The sequence below is a fragment of the Camelus ferus genome, chromosome 11 (genome assembly GCF_009834535.1).
Source record: "Camelus ferus isolate YT-003-E chromosome 11, BCGSAC_Cfer_1.0, whole genome shotgun sequence".
In the NCBI taxonomy this organism is placed as follows: Eukaryota; Metazoa; Chordata; class Mammalia; order Artiodactyla; family Camelidae; genus Camelus; species Camelus ferus.
Genome location: NC_045706.1, coordinates 30518373 through 30536021, shown reverse-complemented (window position 1 = coordinate 30536021; position 17649 = coordinate 30518373). Strand labels below are relative to the sequence as shown.

General features: G+C 42.2%; 1 protein-coding gene across 4 annotated transcripts in view; it reads right to left on the bottom strand.

Moving 5' to 3' along the window:
- The window catches only part of LOC102523668 (protein FRA10AC1), a 71037-nt gene that overhangs the window by 36977 nt on the left and 16411 nt on the right, over positions 1-17649 (bottom strand). For 2 of the 4 annotated variants that reach the window (XM_032491302.1, XM_032491305.1), the window contains exon 3: positions 11689-11836. The exons of 1 other annotated variant lie outside the window; for it this stretch is intronic. The gene's annotated coding sequence lies outside the window, so the exon portion shown is untranslated. Of the gene's footprint in view, positions 1-11688; positions 11840-17649 lie in introns of all 4 variants that reach the window. One more of the 4 variants, XM_032491303.1, reaches the window with a different exon arrangement.

Sequence of the window (17649 nt, the reverse complement as noted above, 5' to 3'; positions counted from 1 at the left end):
TAAGTCTTTAATCCATTTTGAGTTGATTTTTGTATATGGTGTAAGGGAGTGTTCTAGCTTCATTGTTTTATATGCTGCTGTCCAGTTTTCCCAACGCCATTTCCTGAAGAGACTGTCTTTATTCCATTGTATATTCTTGCCTCCTTTGTCGAAGATGAGTTGACCAAAAGTTTGCGGGTTCATTTCTGGGCTCTCTATTCTGTTCCATTGGTCTATATGTCTGTTTTGGTACCAATACCATGCTGTCTCGATGACTGTAGCTCTATAGTATTGTCTGAAGTCTGGGAGAGTTATTCCTCCAGCCTCTTTCTTTCTCTTCAGTAATGCTTTGGCAATTCTAGGTCTTTGATGGTTCCATATAAATTTTATTATGATTTGTTCTAGTTCTGTGAAATATGTCTTGGGTAATTGGATAGGGATTGCATTAAATCTGTAGATTGCCTTGGGCAGTGTGACCATTTTAACAATATTGATTCTTCCAATCCAAGAGCATGGAATATCTTTCCATTTTTTAAAGTCTTCTTTAATTTCCTTCATCAATGGTTTATAGTTTTCTGTGTATAATTCTTTCACCTCCTTGGTTAGATTTATTCCCAGATATTTTATTACTTTGGGTGCTATTTTAAAGGGTATTGTTTCTTTACTTTCTTCTTCTGTTGATTTATTGTTAGTGTAAAGAAATGCAACTGATTTTTGAACGTTAATTTTGTAACCTGCTACCTTGCTGAATTCTTAAATCAGCTCTAGTAGTTTTTGTGTGGACCTTTTAGGGTTTTCTATATATAGTAACATGTCATCAGCATATAATGACACTTTTAGCAAATAGAATCCAACAACACATAAAAAAGATTATACATCATGACCAAGTGGGGTTCATCCCAGGGACACAAGGCTGGTTCAACATACGCAAATCAATCAATGTAATACATCACATCAACAAGAGAAAGGACAAAAACCACATGATCATCTCAATCGATGCAGAAAAAGCATTTGATAAAATTCAACACCCATTTATGATAAAAACTCTCGCCAAAGTGGGTATTGAGGGAACATATCTCAACATAATAAAAGCTATATATGACAAACCTACAGCCAGCGTAGTACTCAACGGTGAAAAACTCAAAAGCTTCCCACTAAAATCTGGGACAAGACAAGGATGCCCACTATCACCACTCCTATTCAACATAGTCCTAGAAGTCCTAGCCACAGCAGTCAGGCAAGAGAAAGAAATAAAAGGGATCCAAATTGGAAAAGAAGAGGTAAAAGTGTCCCTACCATTCTTAATATGTTTTTGTTTGTTGCTTCATTTTACTCTCACAACAAGCCTATGCTGCATGCAGTGTTATTAGTCCCATTTTGCACATAAGAAATAGAACTTAAGGCCACAGGCCTGGTGAGGGTCTAGAACTGGGAGTTCTTGTCTCCCTACAAGACCCAGTTTTCTCTCTGTCTCTCTGTGTGTGTGGCTGTCAAATTCTGTCTTTCTTTCTCTCTCTCATTCTTTTTAACTCATTGATTGTGGGGAGAGTAGCTTCTAGTCCCTAACATTTTAAGAATTTCAGATCTGTTACTACCAGACCATTCAGCAAAAGATTTGCGTTTTTTCCCTTTGAGGCAGCAGTTATTGAAAGAGAGAAAATACAAAATATATGTTAGGGATAGACCACATGATCTGAACTAAAAATACAGGATTGAAAACCTACCTAATCAGGAAGTCTCAAGTTAGCAATTACAACTCAACAACTATAAAAAACACAAATATTTATTAAATGCCTGCTCTGGACAGAGCGCTGTCCTAGTCATCAGGATTACAAATGAACAATGAACTGCTTCTTGAGTATGGCCTAGAAACAGATCCACACAGATATATTCCCGTGATTAGTGGCATCAGTTTAAGTATGGGCTTTTCAATAATTAGTTCTGGGTCAACAGAATGCTACAGTAAAAAAAAAAAAAAAAAAAAAAAAAAAAAAAAAAAAACCTTATTCCTACCTTGATTCACACCATATACAAAAAGTCAGTTCCAAAGAAAACAGAGGAAAATTTCTTTGTGGTATTCCATGATACCTTCCTTAGGGCAGGAGAAATGTTCTTAGACAGAACACACAAAGAGCTACCCATAAAGGAAAAAAGTAAAAAGACTTCTGTTCATTTAAAAGACTTTGGTAAAAAATGAAAAGTTAAATCACAAAGGGGGAGAAAATATTGCAGTAGACATAATCAACAAATTGTCAGACAATACAAAGATTTTAAAAATTAAGTAAAAGGAAGAAACCCAATAAAAAGTTTAGCCAAAGACTTGAACAGACAATCCACAAAAAAGATGCCTAAATGGCTAATGCACATAAAACAAGTGCTCACTTCACTATTTATCAGAGAAATGGAAATTAAGAACACAATACACACCATTACACACCTACCAGAATCGCTGAATGGAGAAGACAGATCTATTGCTGATGGAGAGGTGGTATGATTCTTTTATATGCTGCTTGTTGGAGTGTATTTCAGTACCATCACCTCGGAAAAGATGTTTGATAGTACCTAGCTAACACTGAACAGATATATTCTACGTCTCATATATTCTGCTCCTTAGTGTATCTTCAATAGAAAGGTGTACATATGTTCGTCAAAAGACCTGAATTAGAAGGCACTAGTTATAAATAGTAGCACTATTTATAAGTCAAAACTGGAAGCAACCCAAATGTTCATCAGCATTAGAATAGTTAAGTAAATTGTGGTTTATTCACACAATGGAATACTACACAGCAATAAAAACAAACAAGCCACAACTATATGCAGCAGCATAGATGAATCTCATAAATACATTGCTGAACAAAAGAAGCATTGTTATGCAAAAGAATACACATGAAACAATCCCATTCATATAACAGACAAAAGCAAAAAAGGACAAAAGTCAGGATAGTGATTTCCCTGGTAGGTGTAAGGGAGGCACCTAGAAGGGGGCGCATGGCAGTGGTTGGTGGGGGCTTCTGGGAAAATGGTGATACTCTGCTTCTTGATCCTGGCATTCACTACGTGAGTGGTTTTATTTCCACTATGATTTGTGCCCTTTTATGTATGTATGCTATACTTCAATTAAAAATTTACCTTTAAAAAATTTAACTGTCCCTAGAGGTTTTTAAAACTTTAACTGGTAAGTGGAAGTGCTGGCGATTCAAGTGATGTCAGGTGTGGCAGAAGAGGTTGGGGAGTTGATAGGTGGGATTTCCTGGGGTTTCAGAATTCATGCCATATAAATGCTTAGGTTGTCAAAGGCAAATTTCCTGTAGGCACTGAGACGGAGGCAGACAGAGGGATCTGTAAGTGCTGAGAAAGGCTCTAGTCAGCACCCAAAGGACCGAAAACACCCAGGCCTTGAACACTTGGCACGGTCAGCCTATACTTCCCGTACATTTATAAGCCGGGATCTGGCAGAAGGCAGCTCCACAACCTCCATAGTCCAGCTCAGGCCATGAACAGAGGCTCAATCCAATAGTTATCTTTTGCAATCTGGTCAGAGGTCAGGCCCTTGCTTGTGTAAATGCCTGGAGGAGGCTGCCAGAGCACGAATACTGTGGCTGGATGGACACTGGGAAGCAAAGTGGAGAGACAGCAATATACCAATTAGCCAAATGAATTGATTGTCATTTTTAGGCCTGCTCCCAGGAGGCAAGAACAGAGACAGGATGTCTAGAAACCCCCTCTCTCAGGCAGTGGTGGGTAAGGAGCCTTGTGATTAAGAGATAGGGAGACACCAGGTCAAATGAGATGAGAAGCAGAAACCAGGAACACTAAATGTCACCGGAAAACTGATGCGCTTATTTTTTGTCATATAATATCTGTGATATAAAGATTTCATGCCTCACTCAGGACCGTGCAAAGTGGAGACTCATTACAATAATGAAGGCTGATGCGTGCTGTATCTCTGGATCCTCCCTCAAGGCCTTTCCCTATAATTATGGAAAAGATATAGTCTCCCCCTTCTCCCTCATCAAGGCGTGGCCAGGAAAGAAAACTTTCCTCTACCTTTTTAGGTTTTCTCGCTGGTCTAAGAATTAAATTGACATGAGACAGACTACCAAGAGACAGTCAAATTTAATTATATATGTACAGGGGTTTCAGAAGAGTGCATATCACATGATTTCCCAATTTGTGAACACAAGTGGGCTGTGTAGAGAGCGTGCTGTATAGTCAAGTGAAATGTCCAGTGAAGTAGGTCTGTTGCATATTTAAGGATCCATGTCATCCTTATTATGTGGTCAGGCAATTAGATGTAAATAGTAAGCAATTTTCCTAAATGATGCCTTAATTAACATATTCTCTGAAAGTAAAACCTCTTTGACTGGTTGTCCTGGTACTGAAGGTGATAACTGGTTATAGGCAATGGAAATTCTTGAATGCACAGAGATCCCAGACATGACTGAATAGGTTCAGAGGAAGAGTAGTAAACAGGGATGGAGGGGTCATGCCTCACTTTACCTCAGCTGTATAAAAGCAACAGCACCCAAAGTGATCCTGGGATCCATGAACAGAACTTTTTCAATGACATACTTTATTGTCAGGAATTCTGTTAAACAGCGTAGGAGCCATACAATAGAAATGTAGGCCAGAATTGCTAGAGCAATCTAATTTTCTAGAAAAGCTGGCGATCTGGATTTCTAGTCAATATTCTGATTTTTAATATTGGCATCTGATTCAAGTTTAAAAATCAAAGCAAAAACAGCACTAGGACCAAAATACTTCCGTGAGCTGAATTCAGCCTTCAGGATGCAGATTTCCAAGGGGTAATCCACTGACCTCAGGACTGTACTTCAGAGGTGGTAGTTTGGAAGCAGAGGTTATGAGGCTGTCTTGCATGCATCTCTTGGGAATAAAAGAGGCTCCTGGTAAGTCAGGCATGAAGACTCCTTCAAAGAAGGAATCAAAACCCTTAAATAAACATTTAGGAAAGGGGGCTAAGGGTAAAGGGTGGGTCACAGCCTGGCCACAGCAAGGGGTGGTCTGTAAGTACCTAGGCAGAAATATCTATGCTGACTGAGAAGTCCAGGGTGTCACCCAGACTGAAAGCATGGAACTCACATCCCAGAGCACACTGACAATGCCAAATTTTACCTGAACCCTTTGCTCCTGGAAGACAGTGCCAATTAAAGGAATTCAGCACTTTTTGTGATCTGGAAAACAGCTTACTGCAAAGACCCACTCTTTCCCATATGACCTTGATAAGCCTCAGACATCCCTCTTCATCCTATGACAAATCTACACAAAGATCCTCAAATACCCATTCTTTGCCTCATCAATGATGAGCTGAACTGCTCGTCCCCACCGATCAATTGGAGCAAAATGCTTGCTCAGCAAACTTTGGTTAAGCTTCTTCCCTTTCTCCCAGCCCCTGACCTTTGGCCCACCCTCAGCCAGAGCCAGCATACAGCCCCTCCAAAGAACAGACTGACTTCAACATAAAATATTCTCTGATCTACTGTCTGATCATGCCGCTCTTTCATTCCAATCTTCCACATTTGGTTCTTTCTAGCTCTGTTCATGCCTCTTTATTAAAACAAAAACAAACAAACAAAAAAGCCTATGTTTGCCTGACCCTTGAGACCCCTGCAGTTTCTCCCTATTGCAATCCTACTCCTCCCCTATCACAATAGCTCCTTTCCCCCTTGCAATCATTTTTTGGAATAAAAATCTCTCCCAGATTAGTCCTGATTTGTTTTTCATTTGACCAGATCCTTATGCATCCTATACTCTTCCGCACATTTTCTGACAATAAAGTGTGTTTTTGAAAAGGTTCTGTTTATGAACAGAAGTGTTAACCTAGCGGGTAAGGCCCTCTCCCAGGACCAGAATTAAGCAGCCGCTGAAGTGACCCCAAGTCACTGGAGGGTGAGCTGCGGGATGTCAAGAGTAAGGTCACTGCTCCATCTTAGCTTCCACGACACCACACTCAGCGTTTTCCCTCTTCCTCAGTGTATGACTTCTCGGCTCTGAGGTTCTGCAGGGCTGGAGCTGGGAGTTCTTCTCTCCCGACACTATCAGCCATTCTCATGGCTCAGAGGACCATCTACATGCTGATGTGCCCCGGTTTCTATCCTTTCAGTGGCTGAGTAATGGACATTGTATCTATCCAGCTATCTAGTTCTATCACATTCTGTTTCTCCATTCATCTGTTGACAGACACTTGAGTTGTTTCTGCCTTCAGGCTATTGTGAATAACAATGCTATGAACACTGGTGTACAGATATCTGTTCAAGTCCCTGCTTTCAATTCTTTTGATACGTAAGTTTTTTCCCTCTCTTTTTAAAAAATAACCATTCTAGTAGGTGTGAAGTGGTATCTCGTGGTGGTTTTGATCTGGTTTTCCTCATGAGTCACAATATTGAGCATCTTTTTATGTCCTTATTGACCATTTTATATCTTCTTTGGTCTGTTCAAGCCCTTTGCCTATTTTCAGACTGAGTTCTTTGTTTTGCTGTTGTTGAGTTTTAGTTCTTTTTAGATTCTAGATATTCATCTCTTATCAGATATACAGCTTGCAAATACTTTCTATTATACCCAGAAAGTAATAGTATATTACTATTATACAGGTTGATAGTGTTCTTTCATGCACAAAAGTTCTTGATTTTGATGAAGTCCAATTTAAAAAGATAATTTTTTAAAAGGCTAAAACCGTGACTCTGGGACAAACATAAAATTAACACATATCAGAGACTGCTCAACTAACTTATGAAGCAATCAGCAAGTTATTACCCCCAGTTGAAAGGAGACTTCGAAGAACACACATATACAGGCAATCAGGAAGGTTAAAATGAATTTACAAACAGATGAAAAACTGTGTAATATCCACAGGGCAATAATCAATGGCACCTCCACAAGACAAAATTCATTTGCATCTCTATTGACAAGAATCATTCATATTACTCTCAGTTTTATACAACTTAAAAAGTTGTAAAATAGCTCAAAGACAATAGAAGTCTCATAACTCGACTGGGTGCTAGACAGGACACCCAGTAATCCATTTTGCCTATTTCACAGTCTGTCATAATTTTTCCTGATGCCACCCCCGAGGGCACCCCCACCACGATCCCAGCAGTGAGGTAAACCAGCTGCTCTCCAATTGCCTTGAGTCTTTCAGCACCGGGATAGCTACTGGAGGCAGTTAGCTCAGTTCAAAGACTGTTCATTAAGTGCCAGGCAGTGGAGGTGTATCTATGCAGCCATTCCTGCTACAAATACTGAATATTTACCCTGAGCTGTTACGAGCACAGTGGGGAACAAGGCCGACTGGTCTCTGTCTTCTCGAGCTTTCCTGTCCAAATGGGGACAGGAAGAACAAATAAATAAACAAATGAAATAGTTACAACCTGTGATAAATGCAATGAAGGAAAACAGCTGCCAACACAGAGAATCACCAAGAGGGGCCTACGTAAGCAGGGTGGTCAGAACTGGTTTCTCCAAAGAGAACATTTATTAAGCTGAGACTCAGAAGATGAAGAGAAGCCAACCGTTCCGAGTGTGGAGCGTGGCAGAAAGCCAGCTGAGTGGTCACCTCTGCAGTCTGTTGTCACCCTCTGCTCTTCCAGGGACAGGCCTGCAGCAGCAGCAGTTACCGTGTATCTCTGCCCAGGTGTGCAGGAGGCAGGAAAGCCCCTCCCAGCAGTGTTTCTGGCTGACTTAGACTTTAAGGTTCAAAAAATTCAGAGGGGAAGAGAAGGGTCCCTCCCAAATCAACTCACTCTCCTTCCTCTTCAGTCCCAGTTTCCCTATAAATCGCCCCCATCTGCTAAGTGAAGCCTGAAATGTCTTCAACATGTAAACAATAGCTGAACCCACAAAAAGAGAGAAAAGGCTTTAAAAATGCAAATGAGTGGGAGAATTAGCACATTAGTGGGACTGTGTAAAATAATCAGCTCTTTTGCTGAACTGATCTGATGAGAAAGCTGCAAAGCACAGGGATCTTCTGGCAGGAAGAAGGGCCAAGGGTGGTGTGGGGCCATGGGGCACCATAATCATTGTCACCTGCTTCACCTTTTTGTCCAGGGTCTGGGCCATAGTTCATCACTTCCAAAATCATGTCACGCTGCTCCATGACTCTCACCAGGATGCTGGCACAGAAGGGCAAGGTTGGGAACCATCTGCTCGAGTTGGAGTGAGACAAGTGGATGGGCTCGTGGAGACAGCAGGAGAGGTAGGAGAAGGCGGAGGGCAGAGTCGGGGCATTGAAAAGGGCAGGAGAGGAAGAAGGAGATGGAGAACAGCAGACTCAGAGAGCCCACAGAGCAGGTGGGGCGGAGGGGGGCGGGATGTGGTGGTATCATAGCAACCGAGGGACGTGTTTAAGAAAAGGAAGTGGCCAATTATGTCAATACAGGGGCACTGTTTCCCAAAATTTGCATGCCTCTGGGAACACCCATCTCGGAACCACGCAGGGGATTATTGAGAATTCAGGTCCTAGGACTCAGCCACACCTGCTTTGGAACCACTGGCGCTGGAGCCAGGAATTGGCATTTTAATAGGAGCTCAGGGAATCTGATGTGCGTTCCAGAGTCATGTTTAAACACGTGGGATGTGGAATTAGAGCCAGGTCTAATTCTGGTTCCTTCATTTAAGCTGTTGGGCAAATTATCTATCCTCTGTGAGCCCTAGATTTTTTTCCATTTGTAAAATAATACCTTCTATATAGGATTGATATAAGGATACTCTTCATATGAGATTATATTTATACATATAAACTATATATGCAGTGCTTAGCACAACGCCTGGAACACAGAAGTCAATGAATGTTAACTGCTATTATTACATAATAGAGAAAGGCCACTGGATTTGGGAAGAAGGGTAATTTTAAAATTTCCAGATAGTTTCAGCAGAGCAGCTTGGGAAATTTCTAGTAATTATAAAGGAAATACATGGATAAGGACTAGAAGCAGCCAGTGAAGAAGAAGTTCAAGTTCAGAAAAATTTGCAGCAGGAGTAAAGATATTGGTGTTGGTAGTTAGAATTGGGTGATGTTAGTAGGAGAAAGGTTATTACTAAAATAGCAGTGATGGGAGGTGGCTTGAAGGATAGAGTAAGGGAAGTCTCAGTGGTGCAGATATTGAAAGCACTGGAAGAAAACAGATTAGGAGTAGGAGCTCACTCCTGGGAAGATGGGGAGGAGGCTCAGTGGACAGGGAGTCTGGTGGATTCACGTTAGAGAAGCTAAATCATTTCTGCTAAGATCAGAGGAAACAGAGCAGAAGTTCATCAAGCATGGCTGGAGCCTGGCCCAGCAGCATCAGTACCACCAGGAGCTTTTTAGAAATGCAACTTTCCCGCTCCACCCCAGACCAGCTGTGTCAGAAACTCCAGGAGTTGGGCAGCAACCTGTGTTTTAATAAACCCTCCAGGTGATGCCAATGCACCTGAAGTTTGTGAACCACTGAATTAGGGGGTAGTTGAAGAGGCAGGGATCCTTGAGACAAAGCTATGTAGTGCCTTAGACAAGGCCATCTGCTGAGTGTTGGGGTGGCAGGGGGAGTTAAGTGGAGGCTGAAGGCACAGAGAAGGAGGTCTGGGACACCTGTTTAAGGTGGATGCACAAGAGTCAGCCAGAGATACCAGCAAGGATTGCCAAACTACGAGATGCTGCAAGAAAGTTTACGTCTTACTGTAACAAAACACCTCAGTCGACTAGGAAAATAATGCCAAATATTCAAAAAGCTACATGTACTGAGATATTTATAATATTGAAAAACTAAACACTTAATTGCCCAACATTAACAGGGGAAGAGTTAGCAGTCCCAAGGCATTCATTACCGCATGAAGACTATGAGACAAAGAGAATGAACAATGCTGAATTATTGCACAACGACAGTTGTTTTTTAAAAAAAACACTCATGGGGGAATGATTGGAAATTTTAAATACACAGATTGCCAAAGGCTGCTGAGACCAGGGATATGACTATTGAATTTGCCACCATGGAAAGGCATGGCCATTGTTGGGTGGAGGTACCCAGTGAGGGCTTCTGGATTAGATAGGCTTTAATCTGGGAGTTGGCAGCTGCAGGGTAGCATAGGGGACCAGGAACTGCTTGCTGGCAGTGGCTCAGAGCCAGAGCAGACAGTATGGAAGCATTTAGGTTTGTTCAGAGCCCTTGAGACCACAGACTTGTCTGGAGCAAAGGAACACTATGGAGAATAGCAGAAGATGGCCTTGGAAAGCTGGCACAGTGACATTTCCAAAACCAAATGTGGGACCCAAGGCCTGCTAAATTTATAGGTGCCACTGGGATTGTGGGCCAGCATATATGAATCTGGGCAGTCCTAGACAATGTGAAGCCAGGGTGGCCACGTTGGATCAGCAGTTCCAAGAAATCATTTACACTTGGAGACCTCAGTCCCCAGTCATTTTATGCATAAGGAAAATGAAGGCAAGAGAAGTTTAACAACTTGCCCAGAGCCACACAGCTTTAACGCTGCAAAGGCCAAGGCTGAAGTGAGATCTCCTGTTTCAACACTGTGCTTCTGGATGAAGGACCCCCAAATCCTGGGCTGACGAGTTGTGATGAGATGTGACAGGTAACGGACCCATGATAAATCACTACCCAGGGAAGCACCGTGGTGATGGAGTGTTTGAAGAAGGATGATGATGTGTGAACTGGGAGAGTGGGAAGGGAGGGGACTGTTGGGGGACCAGCAGCAACCTCTGGGCATGTGGCTGATTAGGGCCTGGGCCCGATTACTGGCTGTGAAGTTAGACAGGAAAGAACCATGGACAGACATGGCATCCCTCACGCCACACGTTCCCCAATTTCCTTCTGTCTGTTCCTCAGAACTCACTTCATCGCCTTCAAGGCTCGTTTGTGGACACAACTCAGCTCAGCTTGTCGGTCTTTTAGGCATGTTTTTGCAAGGCCAGGCTCTACAGTTTTCAGATCCAGTGCTACTGGGAACTAAAAGGAGTCAGGCCCACTGTAAGCCATGAGTGGCTCTGAATTTATGACTTTCTACACGTGATGCAGCATTTAAATAAGAAGCTGAGAAGGCAGAGGGGCTGAAAGTGTCTCACCCAAATATCACTCTGTCTGTCCCACTTCTGGCAGCTCTGATATGACCACAAGCCTCCAGAGTCCTTGGCTCCTGTGGGACAGCCGCTGCAAACATTCAGCACAAGACAGGAGGCATCACATGCAGACCGTTCAGACCGAGGGGAGCTTTGGGGGTCACCCAAGACCAGAACCCAGGTCTCCTAATGCCCCCTCTGAACTATCGCCCTTCTCTCATCTCTCCTTCCCCTCCCTGATAGGCAACCGCAAACAAAGTTCCAAAATAAAAAAAAAATTTTTTTTTTTTTCAGTTCAAAATTGAGCTACATTGTGGAGGAGGGTATAGCTCAGTGGTAGAGTACAACATTTAGCATGCACAAGGTCCTGGGTTCAATCCCCAGTACCTCTACTAAAAAATAAATAAACTTAATTATCTCCCCCCACCAAAAAAAAAAAAAAAACTTTAAAAAAAGAATTTATTAAAAAAATTGAGCTATATATATATTTTTCTGTACACATACATATTTGCATATATAAATATATACATAACTGTACTAGGTATATATTCACACACAGATTAGAGCCATTAGAAGGAGATAAAGTTACAGTAGATGCATAGAAATTCAAGTATTGCCTTAAAAACGGCATCCTCTAAGTGAGTTACCTTAAGGGGAGGACTGAAGAACTTTTCCTCTGATGCCGTATCTGCCAGAAGTGATTGTTCTACGCAGGCTTTTCTTTACCGTGTTCCTTCCCTCAGAACTGAGTTACATTGCTCCTCATTCTTGCCTCAGTCTCCTCTGAGATCAAACCTGCTGAAAGGGACCAAACCTTGTTTCATTTATCTGTGCGTGCCTCACGGTTCCTGGTATTGTTTTTGGCACAGTTGTTTGTTCTACATAAGGTTTTTGCACAGTGTTCACTCTTCATAAAATATCTGTGGAATGACAGCGCATCAAAGAACTTGCACCTGATATTTCTTCAGCGTTTCCCTTCACCACTTAAAGGAGAAAAGTCAAGCAGCAACGTGAAAGTGCCACATCAGCTGGTGAATTTAACAACCTGCTTTTTAAAAGAAAAGACCTGAGGACGCTAGGGGCTCAGACCGACAATTCTGAAATCCAGATCACACATATGAGCCTGAACAGCTGAATCAAGTCTTGGGAGACAAACTAAAAATTCAACCCATGGCAAGGTTGGCAGAATCAAATAAAATGTCAGATTGCCTGTAAGCCAATTTCCCTTTCCATAATCAATGAGTCGTTTGAGGCAAAAAAAAAAAAAAAATCCTCAGGATTGTGTTTCCTTACAATATTTGTAAGAAAACTGCCTGCTTGCTTTCCTGTAAAAGTAAGAGGGGTAGAGCAGTTCCTAGACTCTTCTCAGATGCTTCAGCTAAAAAGTTAAATAAGCACAAGGGCCAATAATCGGAAAAGAGAAAAATTATGCCAAACACTTGGCACCAGCTGCAGCAATTAAGTAAGCACCTGCTTTATGCTTCATGTGTTGTCACTCCCTCCCTGCTTCATTTAGGCTAATTTCCGGGGTTTTGGAGAATAAATGCACCTCATTGCACCAGCGCACAAACCTCTCTTTTTCCTTCTTTTTCTTTTCCTTTTTTCCCCCTTTGGCTATCATTAATTGGGGCAAACTGAGTGGCAGAAAGATCCAGACAAGGACAGGGTAGTAAGGGCACTTAAATCTCTAACATTTCGCATTTTAGGGAACATGGGGGACAGAGGCAATCGTGGCAATCGGTTCTGGTAGGAGAGTACTGATGGGCGCTGCTTGTACTGAGCAGCCGACTACAGCCTCCCAGGGAGACTCTGCAAATGAAGATGCGGATTCGATTTCTGGAAGCAAGGTTTCTATTGGCTTCATCCTGAACCTTAGCTATGGCAACCAAAGCAAGTTCCTAGGCAGAGATTTACGCTCAAAAAAAAAGATGCCATTAAATAGTTCTCAACTGTCGTCAGCACAGGGCCAGCAGGAGCATCAGATGAGACATGAAAGAGGTGACAGTGCTTCAAAAAGTTGAAAGGACTATGCAAATGTGAGGCATGTATTAATATTAAAAATGTTTACTGAAACCCATCTAACAAGAAGCTAGACAAGTAAGCGTATTCATCCCCTGGAAGTGAACAAGCACTTTTCAGAGCTCTGAGCTCCCGTTTCCTTGTTCCCCTTTTACGTTGTCTGAAAACACTGGCTAATGAGGCCTACATCAGAGGTGACTGGGAGGCTTAAACGAGACGAGATGAGATAATGTATGTGGAGCACCCTGTGCCATGCCGCATGCATAGAAGACACTTAATAAATGGGAATTGACTCCAAGGGGGAAAATCAAGTGCATTATCTTGAGGATTCTTTGTACTTGCAGTCCACCGTAGAAGCTTCACATTAAATTACATGTTTCCAAGAAAGAAAAACGGAAAGGTTACCCTCAACGGTACATAATCAGTGAAGCCAACAGCTTCTCACATGAAACAAAGACATCCATCCTTCCACTGGTAGGTGTCAAAGGAGCAATTCTTTTCTTCCCATACTGAGGACCGCTGCTCTGTTCAAGGGGAAATGTTAAAGCTTCTTGTGAAATCCCTCTAACAGAGCCAGACACACACAAAGGAGAGATTCTGAGAATGGAGTAAGAACGTTCACCTACAGACATGAAGCTCCTTGGGGGCAGGAACCTCTCTGCCTTGGTCCCTGCCACATTCCAGTGATGACAAGATTGCCTGGCCCGTAACAAGCACTCAGTCTACATTTATTGAATGAGCTCAGCACATAGGAGATGTGAGAAAGAAAATAAGAGATCAGGCTAAAGGGGCTTTGTTTCATCAATTTAATTGGCATGTTTTGCTTCATCTGCCTTTGGTGCAAAAGAAGGCTACATTTGTTTTAGTGCTCAAACCACAGTGATTCTGAAGTTTCACCTTTTTGATAAGGAGAGTCCATCCTACTCTTACTAGGGTACTTGTTCTGTTAATAAGAGCAAGAGTGCCAGGAGAACATAGTCCAAAGTGGTTACCCTGTCAATTGTTAGTTAATATTGCCTGACAGAAGAAGGAACCCAAAGTCTGGTCAGTCTACCGAGGGGCTCTGCCATTTGCTATTTGTACTGCTTTACATTCGTGCAAAAGAAGTAAAGCTCATTTGTCTAGAATGAGCCTCTGTTCATTTTAGATATTGTTACAGTACCAAGACAGGCAACCACTGACAGTCCTAAGAGATTCTTAGGGAGCGTCAGGAGATGGTGTCTCCTTCTCTGGGATCACACTCACCCTTGCTACCTCTGCACCAAACAGGCCCGTGCTTCCAGTTAACAGCGCTCACGTGATAGAGAACTTTCAGTTTACACTCACACACATGGAACCACCTTGTCCCTAAGGCATGTCCACAGTACCTGGTCCCTGGATCAGCAGGTCCAGCATCAGCCTTACACTATTTCCAGAACCCTTTTCTTAACTCTCCTTTCCCTGGAGAACTTAAAAAATTCTGAGCTCAAGTTCAAGGAGGTAACACTTGAACAGAATCTCAAGGTTGAGGAGAAAAGGAGATGGGCATATGAGGAAAGCAAACTGTATCACTAAAGACAGAGTAGGTTATTTCCCTAGATTTCTGGCAAAGTGAATGCACAGGTCTCAAAAGTCAATGGCAAGGGAAAAGTGAATAAAATGGGGTCTGGGAAGAGGGTTATGGGCACACATAGGGAGGGGCAATAAGTGAAAGGGTCAGGAGCTGGAGTAGGAGGATGCCCTTCCTTGGGCATCACATCTCATCCAGCTCATAGTCCTCCACTGGAAAGTCCTCCACTGTCACAACTGATGGAGACAAAGGTATCATACTTGGCCTGGCATTCAAAGTATTATTTCCCATTCATACTGCCATCAACTTCCCCTAGTGGCTCATCATAGTGGACCCCAATCCAGGACCCAGGCTTGAAATCTGTGAGTCCTACATACCTGATGGTTCCCTAGCAAAGGGGCTGCCCAGGCATCTGCCTTACAACAGCACGTTGGGAATAAAGAGTCTTCCAAATCGCTGGGGTAGCATCTCCCAGGCTGATCTATCATGTAACATGGACTAACTAGTTCTATGACAGGAATAGGTTAAAGGTATTATAAGAGCCCTTGAAAAGATACTCAAGCCAGGCTAGGACAATCAGAGAAATAATGTGGTCATGAGAATGGACTCGTCAAAATCTGATCTGTCTTGAATCATAAAGAGTACATTAATTTGTTGCTCTGGCCAAGGAGAATGTGATTGGTCATGATCAGCTTAGACCAATTGTTTCATTTGTCTTCTTCCCTGGCCATAGAATAGGACAACCTGGGGCATAAAAAAAAAAAAACCCAATGTCTAGGCCCACCCCACTGATTCTAGACCCATCTGGGCTGAAGGAACAATGACTGTGAAGGCATGGAGAACAGGGTGAGCTTATGGAGATACTTATAGTTCCACATGCCTGGAACACAGAACAGGAAAGTAAAAGTCTCAGGTGACACTGGGGCCACCACTACTCAATGGGACATGGAAGCGGCAGTTTAGGTTCTAATTCCCTGTCCCCAAGTCTAAAATGTGATAGATGTCCCTGCAGCCATATCACAGCAGATGCTATTAAACAAGGGAATCTTAAAGGAATCTTCAAGAAAATGTGCAATACTTAAGGGTACAGAGTTTGCAGCAGCACAAGATGAGCTCAATTCTATCAATAACACCTGGAAACCAAGCCATGGGCCAGATCTGCACCTCTGGGGGTAATCAAGTACATTATGAAGGCACAAGCCTTAGATTGTCTTGTCCTCATCCACTGTTGTCTTTCCATTACAGTCTTTTTTTTTTTTAACATTTTTAAAATTGAGTTATAGTCATTTTACAATGTTGTGTCAATTTCCAGTGTAGAGCACAATTTTTCAGTTATTCATGAACATACATATATTCACTGTCACATTCTTTTTCACTGTGAGCTACCACAAGATCTTGTATATATATCCCTGTGCTACACAGTATAATCTTGTTTATCTGTTCTACATATGCCTGTCAGAATCTACAAATTTCGAACTCCCAGTCTGTCCCTTCCCACCCCCCTCCCTTTTGGCAACCACAAGTTTGTATTCTACATCTATGAGTCTGTTTCTGTTTTGTATTTATGTTCTTTTTTTTTTTTTTAATGGTCTTAAAAACTGTTATGTCCACATGCTATCTTGAAAATTTCAGGAAATCCTCAGGCTTAGGGAATGTGCTCAGAAGTGATAGTTTCTTTTCTAGTTGCAAAGCCTAATAATCTGCAGTCATGTTCTTGGATTCTACCAAGAACATATCAAAGCAAGAATTATCCTGGGTCTACTACTCACTTGTGATGTGCTATTAGGCAAGTTACTTCACCTGTCCAAAACTCAGTTTCATCTGTAAAACGGGGGTAATGATGAGTTGTTATAGCAGAGACCATGTCATGTGTTCCCCAAAACTTGTTTCCCTTTCCTCCTGGTCATATGCCTAGTGGACATTTTCCAGCTTCCCTTGCAGTTAGGTAGGGCCATATGACTGTGGTCCAGCCAATGGAATCTGGGCAGAAGTGATGTGTGCCACATCCAGGCCCCAACCTTAAGAACCCTCCAGTGGGATCCTTAGCATGTGCACTCTCTCCCTCTCCCTCCAGGAAAGAACTCTAAGGTCCTGGGGAGGATGGGGACATGAATAAGCAATTAGCCTTGACCATATTACATCACTGAGATTTAGGGATTGTTATGGCAGCTAGCCTATCCTAATAGAGCAATCATGAGGCTCAAACAAGATAATTTATTTATAAGCACAGTGTCAGGAACATAGTAAATGTTTAGTAAGTAATGGTTATTTACTATTATGTGATATCTGCCCTGATTTAGGTATATAGACTTTTCTCTTCCCAATGCTATTTCTTCCCTTTCATCCAGTGACCAAGGCATCTCTGGACATCTGTCCCTGCTTTGTCTTTAAGCCTGATCTCAATGTTAATGTGCTGCTTCTCTCTGGACCTTGCTTTACTAATAGCACTTCCTTGCAGAAAATATGGGGTTAGAGGGGATGCTTCTATTGACATGATAATGGTTCTGAAATGAGTCAGAAGCAAGAGGCAGTCCAATTGGCACTGTTCATCAGAGCTCCATTTTAGCTTCCCTTGCCTTTCCGTACGAAGGCTACAGGACTGAAAGTTAAATTACTTTGGGAACTGACTTGAATGAGCAGCACAATCTGCTCCACTGGAGAAAACATTCCATAAAAACTGTTCCTGCCGAGTTTTCATGAAACTTCCAAATTTTAATTAGAAACTGGAGAACCAGATGGGTGGCAAAAGAAATTTAAGGCAATGAGGGAGCAAGTGCTCATACACTAAGGTTAAAAATCAATAGCCATATGACCGGGTGGTCACTTAATCAGCATGATTTGAGGAGTTCTAGGGGTTCCTCCTGTAGCCCCCAAACATCTCCTCCATTGCATGTTGGCAATGCCTGAAAAGTTGTTCATAGCAACTTAAAAGTAGAGAATGACAAGTCACAATCACAAGTCACTTTACACGATCTCTCTTAACACTCACAATATGAACCTCAAGACTCTATGAAATCAAATAATCTGTACAAGATTATGC